The sequence below is a fragment of the Phycodurus eques genome, chromosome 11 (genome assembly GCF_024500275.1).
Source record: "Phycodurus eques isolate BA_2022a chromosome 11, UOR_Pequ_1.1, whole genome shotgun sequence".
NCBI lineage: Eukaryota > Metazoa > Chordata > Actinopteri > Syngnathiformes > Syngnathidae > Phycodurus > Phycodurus eques.
The window spans coordinates 5,300,017-5,309,260 of record NC_084535.1 but is presented as its reverse complement, the minus strand read 5'-3'; positions in this window follow the sequence as shown (position 1 = coordinate 5,309,260).

Below are 9,244 nucleotides of genomic sequence, written 5' to 3'. Positions count from 1 at the left end.
CATTTTTTTTATGTGGTGCTTGGAACCGATGGAATAAGGGCTACCTCATTCACAGTATATATAAAGTACTGTAAATTAGCACACGCACACAACATCTCAAACATTGCAAATGTGGATTAAAATGTATGATGGTTGATCCCTTTTTTTTCCTCTTTGCTTGCTCTTTTGTATCCCAACAAAACTATAATATTGGAAAGTATTATTTGAGCTGGTACTTGGTACAAAAGGTTTGAGAACCACTGACCTCGTCCTGCTTTGACTTTTACTCCATCCGCGTCCACCTTGACGGCAGCATAGCAACAACCGCGGTTGCCTAGCAACGACGACATTTCCGGTCCAGGGGGAAAAAAAAAAAAAAAGGGCTGATCGCAAACAGGTGAGTTCAACTCGCCTGGCTACAAATCTTCGATCTTGGCTTCTCGGACCCGAACCCACTTATGAAAACACGCCCGGTTGGCTGTAGTTCGTTTCGACATGTTCGTCTGGGCGTGTTTGTTGCTCGGGTTTGTGTCTCTGTTCGGGACCACGTTGACCGGCCGCCGAGCCGCGATGACCGACCACAGTTCTCGCCGGGTGGTCCGGGCGGCGGCTCGCTTCGCCGTGGCGGAATTCAACCGGGTTGACTCCGAGGAGCAATTTGTCTACAGCTTGGTTAAAATAACGTCAGACAAAGTTCAGGTAATTAAAAAAACGACAAGAAAAGGAAGAAAGACTTTCAGGGTGTTTTGGGAAGGCAGAGATGTGAAAATTACTCGCACTTTGTAACAATTTAGTTTTTTTTTTTTTTTTTTTGTAGATGAGCTGTCATTTTGCAGATTTTTTTTCTTTTGCTTTTTGTCTCACAAACTCAAATTTGAGATAAGAGCGCTGGATGGTGGTAGGTAACTCACTTCGCAATAGCAATCGCTTTGGGAAATAGGGAACCATTCTTAAACGAAGAGGGTTCAGCTTTCAAGCTGTTTATTGCCTTCCCCAATTGAAGTTTGCTAAAAACTAAAACCAGAAGTTACACCTAGTATTTATAAAAAAAAACAAAAAAACTTTCAGTCAGCTCGTGTAATGTTATTGCTAATTAGCATCGGTGTTGCTGGCGTTTAACTCTTTAAGCAACATTCAGAACAAACGGTGCACCAACATGTTCACTGACTATAACAGTACTGTACTCGCATTCATGTAGCCTTTGTGTAAAATAACAAATATTAGTGCCGTACTGATGAGCTGTATGACTGAGAATTTTGTCTACATGTGTTGCATCACCCTTTTGTTCAAATGTCCATTGCTATAAGGGTAATAATACTGCCACAGATGCTAATTGTTAGCTGTGTGCCTATGGAGTTTCCCATTGTATGTTAGCATTCAGGTAGCGGAAACTATGTGCTTGTTTTAAATACACAACGTGTGTTTCTTTTTATGTTTAGTTTCACTGATGATAAAGTACAGGTACCTGGAAAAAAATGTATACTAGTACAGTAACAAAGTATTTGCACGCCATAACTTCCCACCACTGGTGGAAGATTTTAAATGTGAGTTATTTCCCGCAGGTGGTGTCGGGCTTGAAGTATTTCCAGGTTATGCAGTTGGGCCGTTAACCGGTCTGTGGGAAAAATGTCTCCGCACAAGCTTGTGCGCACCTCACTCCATAAAAGGCAAGTTTTCACCATTAACCTCTCCCGTACAGTGGAGTGAACCCTCACTATTTGCAGGGGTGAGGGAGCAACACCTGCTGCCAATTCCCCAAATTTGCAAATAATGGTTAAAAAAAAAAGTTTGCCTCGATAATAGTTTCAACCAGGAGTGGGCGAACGTATGTGCTCAAGGGCCACAATTAATATTTCAAATGGACAGTTGGGCCAGTAAATTTCTTGTGTGTATGTAAATTGTGATTATTTTATTGAAGTAATAATTTAGTCTTTTAAATTGCATTATAATTTAAGTAACCAGTTCTTTAATAAAATAAGATTCATTCTCATTTATAATAAATTTATGATTAATTATGTGATATGTAATAAAATGTTGAATTTATATGCAAAATTGTTTATTTTTCTAGTGTATTTGTAATTATGGTCTACCCCTGCATATTTACATTTCAGCATTTGCAAATTCACCTATTTGTTTTTTTGTGTGGTTTTTTTTGCAACCTATCCCGTTTCCCCCCCCCAAAAAAACATTCATTCGTGTTTTTTAAATCCGATCCCCCACATAATTGCTTTATTTATTATTATTATTTATTTCCTTGCAATTATAAGGGACTGTCACTTGAGGATATTGCCCTTTGTGGTCGGGCTCACTATTGGCCACAAGTAGCAGGGTTCCACTGCAATCTTTTTAGTTAAACCATTATTAGATACAAAATTGTTAAAAGTAGATTAAAATATTTTAATCTGATAAATCTATCCATTTGATGTGAAAGGAAAAATGCATGTAAAATTAGTTTTAATGACTGGTCCTCCATTTCATTCATTTTATCAATTACATTTATGTAATTATAATCACATGTAATCAATCAACTTATACTTTTTTTTAAAATTCTGAAAATATATGAAATATGTAAAAGTTAGTTCATCATAAATTGTAATTTTACTATTTTGTGTCGAATGTTAATTAACCAGTAAAAACAAAATAACCAATAAAAAAATGCATACATGGTTGATGAACCAATGTTGGGGGAATAAACAACTAAATGCAGGACTTTTGATCATTTAAATGCTTGTTGGGCTGAACTAAATAATTAGAAACAAATTTTGTCATTACCATATAAATAAATAAATAAAATGGCTTAAAGATTTAATTAAAAATACACCAGAAGCGCTAGAACGTTTGCATAGATATCACCACTTCAACACGTACACCAACAACTACTTTCCTACTGGCCAGTTTATTACGAAGTATTATTAAGTGACGCATACTCTCATTTTTAAATGCATATATCAGACTCTTTTCTTGACGACTTACTGTAGCTTATGTTGAGCAGTTGTCATGAGCCATCCAGACCTTTTCTCTGCATCATTTTGAGACGTTTACCACCCTGCTTTTCCCGGCGCCAACCCCACAAGGAGCTTTGCCTTCCTATCTGACTTCTACTGGAATCTTCCATCACGCCGCCATTTGCCGTCGAGCAAACAGCATTTTTTTCCCAGCGGGTAATTTTTACTAATGTTCGACAGGAAACAATTGTGAGTAGGTGCAGGTTCACTGTACTTTCACAGCTCATTCAAGTGCTCGCTTTTTATTAATGCGATGTAATTATAGGAGCGTCAATGCAGCTTCATTGTTAACGAAATCCCCTGAGAACGTTCTTATGTGCTCTTTCAGGGCAGGTGTGCTCCATTTGCTACTTGAGTAAAGTCATCACAGATTTGGGTGTGTGTGTTCATGTCTGGTGGGGGTGGGGGGGAAATAGTGCTCATTAATGTAAACAATATTTTTTGTTCATTAAGCAGCGACTCATTGGAGCCACTTGTTCCGACATGCTGCTTGAATGAGTTCAGTGACCTGCACTCAGTCTACATTGTATGGGACGCAAAAAAAAAAAAAGTGGCAATTATTCTCAGTGAGTGACCAGGCGCAGCTTTACGGCGCTTCATCTCCCAGTGTGAGTCCTGGCAGTTGTAAGGCTCTGCTTGCGTGTCAAGCCCGGACAGACGCATTGGCTGCTAAACTGAGAGCAGGCCGCACCTCGCGACGCTAGACCGCCACTACCACCGCCTCGCTCTCCAGAAGGGTGCTGTGTGTGGAGGATTACTGGTATTTTAAGATTACTGCTCAGAAAGACTGGACTGTCTGCTCCTATGACCCCTTTATGGGGAGGGGGGAAAAACAACAACAAAAATAACGATATCTATCCACTTGCTGTAAATGCGAATAGAGTTGGACCTCCGAAGTCGAACAAGATCAGTGATGCTGGTTGACTTCCACAATTTATGGTTAAGCGGGTACTAAGTACTTGAGTGGAAAAGAATAACTGATCAGTGTCATTACATAAAATACCAACAATTTGACACATCTAGAAAAAACGTTATTTAGTAACTTGTGTAAAGTTGATATGTAGAAGAGATAGAAAAGGCTGATTGCAACTGGAAAAACAACAACCCTTACCTGTATGTTTTTTAAAAATATTAAAAAAAAATTTTTTTTAAATGCCAGGGGTTGGTGTTTTTGAGACTGGCACAAGGCAATGGATTCACCTTTTAATCGTTCTTGTAGCTGCCATCAAACAATTATCTTAAGACCGGGGATGGGGAATAGCTTGCTTCTCTCAATTTGTCGGAATAGCTTGCTTCTCTCAATTTGTCGGAATAGCTTGCTTCTCTCAATTTGTCGCGCTCACTGTTGTCCCGCTGCCCACCGAGCAACGTGGCCAAACGTGACTAAATTGGAAAATTGTGACCAAGTGTACAGTGGGCGACACACACCAAGCGACATTATCGGGCAAATGTTTTGGGACACAATACTGTCCTTTTTTAAAAAATTATTATTATTTTTTTTAAATTGAATCGCAAGTCAGGACGAGATTGTCAAGGAAGAAGCTGATCACCCTGGGAGCTGTAGTTACTGTATATTAATATACAAAGAGCCTGGTGGTTGGGGACCACTGCTGTCGGCTACCTCTGCTTATCACAAATGTAATTCGAGGTTACAAGCGGTGCGTAAGAGTATGTCGTCACATCGCACAAGAGGGCACGCACAGTTGAATATTTTTGGCCTAGAAGTGTTTTTCATATTTACTATAATTATGACTTGGTATAGATTAGTGATTTAAAAAAAATGGCAACCAAGGACCCCACTATACAGCGTAATTAAATTTAATCACTCCATAATTGCAGTTCAGCATACACAAATTCACGCATTCACATTTTTTTTGTTTTTTTACATTTGTGCAACCGACCTGCCTTTATTTGCTTTCAAATTTTGGCTTTCTATTTTTGTGCTTGGGCTCAAGCCCTGTCTAATATACCGGTATTGCTTTGGTGGCATCTTGGTGACCAGGAGCTATGTTGAGGCACTTCATGTAGCGCTATGGCAACTATTGGCAATTACAATGCAGCCTTGACTTACAAGTTTAATTCATTTCGTGACCATGCTTGTAACTAAAAACTCCTATATCTCAAAAGGGCTATCCCTATTAAAATTAATGGAAATGCCATAAATCTGTTTGTCCCCCTTGAAAAAAAAAAACACAAAAATGTAATGTTCTTAATATGAAAAATTGCACTGTACAGTATAAAAAGATACAGTAATAATGATCGGATACAATGTAAAGAATGAAAGATTTTGCATTATGATTTCATGTTTTAATTCAATGGGCTTCCTTCTGGTATGTGGACCTTTGCCAAGGGGACAGTATAATAGAAATTATTCACTTAGACTTGGTGATACACGAACACTGTCACAACTATGCTGGAGTCGCCTAAAATTAGTCATTTCTTGGAGAGGGTAAAAAAAAAAAAATGGCTGAGTATTGTCTGTCTACATGTCTTGCTGCATAATTTGGTTCAAAGCTGGCAATTTGGAGTTGGTTTCAGAACGCGTCTGTAAAGGTATTCCACAAGGCTGGGACCTACTCCCACGCTGTTTTGTTGAATGCAATAATAATAAAAACGGTACACCATAAGACGCTGACTTCATTGCACAGCTAATTGTTTGATTGCGGGATGCTGTGGCCGCTCGCTTCACTGGTGAAGATGGAGATCTATTGCATAACTGTACTACACAATGAACATACTCATTAAATAATTGGTTAATTGTGATTTATTGTAAATAAAGAAATGGTAAAATTTTCATGTACATTTAAATTTTTAAAATAAAAATTGTATGAATCAAATAACTTTCAGAATTAATTTTAAAATAAACCATTTCAAATTTATACATTTATTCAGTTGTACTTTTTAATTTCTCAAACTGAATTGATTTATCATAATCAAACAATGAAAATTGTAATTATGAATACAATAAACCTGACAGAATAATGTAAAAATGAATTATAATTTGATTTTATTAAATTGTACTTAGACTTGATAATTGACATTTAAATGAATTGTAAACCGTATAAAAATATATTTTTTTAAATATAAGCTATATGTTTTTCATACACTTTTTTTTTTTTTTTTTTTTTTTTTTTTTATAAACCTAATCTACAAATCATTTAGCCCATCTGTCAGTTTCAAAAATCAAATGTGGCCCTCGAGGGCAAATTTTTCCCACCACTGCTTTTGTATGCTTGTTTTATAATGGAAGTTGTCCAGATCTAAAAAAAATTGAAGAAGGGTCGAATTGATGAAAATATTAGGGTTAGCACTGCTAAGTGGCATTAGGGCAAAAGTGGTCCGTGTTTGTTTACAGTAAAAGCCTTATGGATAAGTGATCCGGGCGCCCCTCCCTTGCTGCCCATAATGTCTCTAATCACAGATGTCTTCATCAAGCAGAGACAAAACATAAAGAATTGGCTGGCATCAGTTGGCAGAGGTTGGGAATGTGGGTGGCGGGGAGGGGTTCGGGGAATACTCCCTTTTAATACGGGCTTGTCTATGAGTGCCAGGATGGTGCCCGGCCCATCTGCCATGACGTGCACCCGCCCACTGACACACTAACAGGTGTGTGTGTGTGTGTTGGTCGTCCGGCCCTGTCCTCACTTAGCCTGGGTAACAGATGGTGAGGGGTAAGGCTTGGATACCCCCCCCCCCGCATATTCACTCCACACCAAGCTACCCCTTAATTTCCCCACCCCACCCCTCTTTGTGTTGTTGAGGAGTGCTGAAAGGCGAACCCCAGTTCTCCCCTCCTGCCCCATCTCAAACACACACACACACACACATATATATATAAATCCTTGGCTGGCTGCCATTGGCGGGACTCAGTCAGGTGTCCTAATGCTTCAGTTAGGGGAGGAAACGCTGCTTAATCTGCCCATCGCGTGCCACCGGCCACGGCCTGGCCTCTTTGTGTCTGGCACCCCTCTGATCGCTCCCTCCGCCCCTTCATCTGTCTTTGCCCCTTCCATCCCAACCTAGTTTCTCGACGCCCAAGACGGTGTCATCCTTTTTCTTAAACATCAGCCCCCGTCTTACTGCCGCCATTGTAGGACTTTCCCCCAGTATGTCACTACCAGCAAAATCCAGTAGCTGTTTTTTAAGCTTTATCAAACTCAAGGCCTGGGGCTCCATAGCTGGTCATTTTATGTGGCCCATTAAAGCAAATAGTGTCTCTACTTCATGTTTTTTGCTAAATGGGTTGTTACATTTTCGCAGGAAATCTGGACTGAAATTGCCCCCCACCCCCTTTTAACTATTACAAGCATGTTTTTCATTAAATCCCCTCTTAACATACATTGAATAATAATTGTACAGCGAACCCGCTATTGTGGGGGATATATTCAAGACTAACCTGCATTGGGTGAAAACAGTTATACCCCTGCAGCATGCTGCAAACAAACTTGAAATGCACTTCAATCTGTTAAGACACTTAAACACTGTAAATGTATATGAGCACATATAGGTGCTACTGAGCTGGCATGGCGCCTGTGTGTAAGGGAATGCCAGGAAGGGAAGGTTGCCAAGGTTTCCGCCCTGTCTGACAAATATTTCATCTGTCACACCAGACGCTGGTGTTGATTTTGGGATGCAGTGTCACTCTATGAAAACCCGCACAATTGGTTTTATATCTGGGCTCTGTGTTACAAGTTGAATCTTCTGTTGTCATTCTTTGTGTGGAATCTCTGTGTGAATGAGGTTTGAGTTTGCCCAATTTTTTTTTTTCTAATTGAAATTCATGCTTTGATTAATACAAATAAATATAAAGTTACTCACCAGTTACTCAGTACAGAGTACCCCCTCCCCCACTGAATACTTTTACTCCATTATTTGTTCTACTTTTTACTATTACTTGAATTATTCAGAAGTAACAGGACCCCTGAGTACAATTTGTGGCTATTCTACCTGCCACCAATCACGTGTTACTCAGTACTTGAGTAGTTTTTTTTTTTTCACTGAATACTTATTCTTACTCAAGTAATTATTTGGACTCCTATTAAATTTTACTTGTTGTATACTTCAACAGTAAAAGTACTTGAGTACAAGTAATGGAAACTCTACCCACCTTTTCTCACCAGTTACTTGGTGCTTGTCGTTTTCTTCACTGAATACTTTACTCAATTGTTTGGAGCACTACTTTTATCTTGTCATTTATTACATTAGTGTCAATTTAACAAAAAATGACCCCGAGTATAAATGATAAACTGGAGATTAGAGCATACGGACTTCACCTGTAGGACCTGACTTCATTTGGCTCGAATGCAGTTTTCCTACTCAGACGTAGAAAATGTCCGATTTCCGAGTTGTCAGGAAGGCAGCATTAGAAGAGATGTACTATGGTGGATGTACAAGTTAGCACATTTTGCGCCAAACATGCTATTTGGAACTGCGGGCAAAAAGCTCAACCTTGGTATCATCAGACCATAACACATTGTCCCACGTGCTTTTGGGACACCTGATGATATATTTGTTTTTCATCGCAGCAAAACACTGCACTACATCACCAGAAGAGCACCATACCACAGTGAAGTATGGTGGTGGTAGCGTCCTGCAATGGAAGCGATTTTTCTTCAGCTGGAACTGCAGCTTCGGTCAAGGTGCTGGGACTTATGAACACTTCCAAAGAGCAATCAACTTCCATCTGTCCGTCTTCTATAGCGCTTGTCTTCATTAGCGTCACGGCTTGAGCTGGAGCCGATCCCAGCCGACTTCACGAGCCGTTACTGGTCGCCGGTCAATCACAGTAATCAACTTTTTCATGTGGCTCCAGTGGTAGAGTGGTCATCCCCCAAACTGAAGGTTGTGGATATGTTTGCTGTAAAAATGACACATGGAACAAAAGAGCGTTAAGCACTGTATATTCAGAGCACAAATATGTTCAACCAAACCATATAATTTCGTCTAACGAAAGTCAGGTCACTTAATGCTCACTATAAACAGTCTAACGCTATGATGGGGCACAAAGGATCCACTACAATATAGTGGGGGTTCACTGTATCCTAAAATTGAAAGTGACCATCAGGAAGAGCGGCCGCTGCCGTTTCCATGACAGCACAGCTGAGGGCACTTTGCCCTCTGACCTCATGGACCACTACGTGTGCTCTCAAGCGCTGACCAAATCAGGGGTCAATTAAAGCCAAGGTCGTCAGGGGTCAAATTTTAATGACCTCCCCCTCTCTCTGGTTACACAGATCAAATTGTATCAAAGTGTGCGAGAA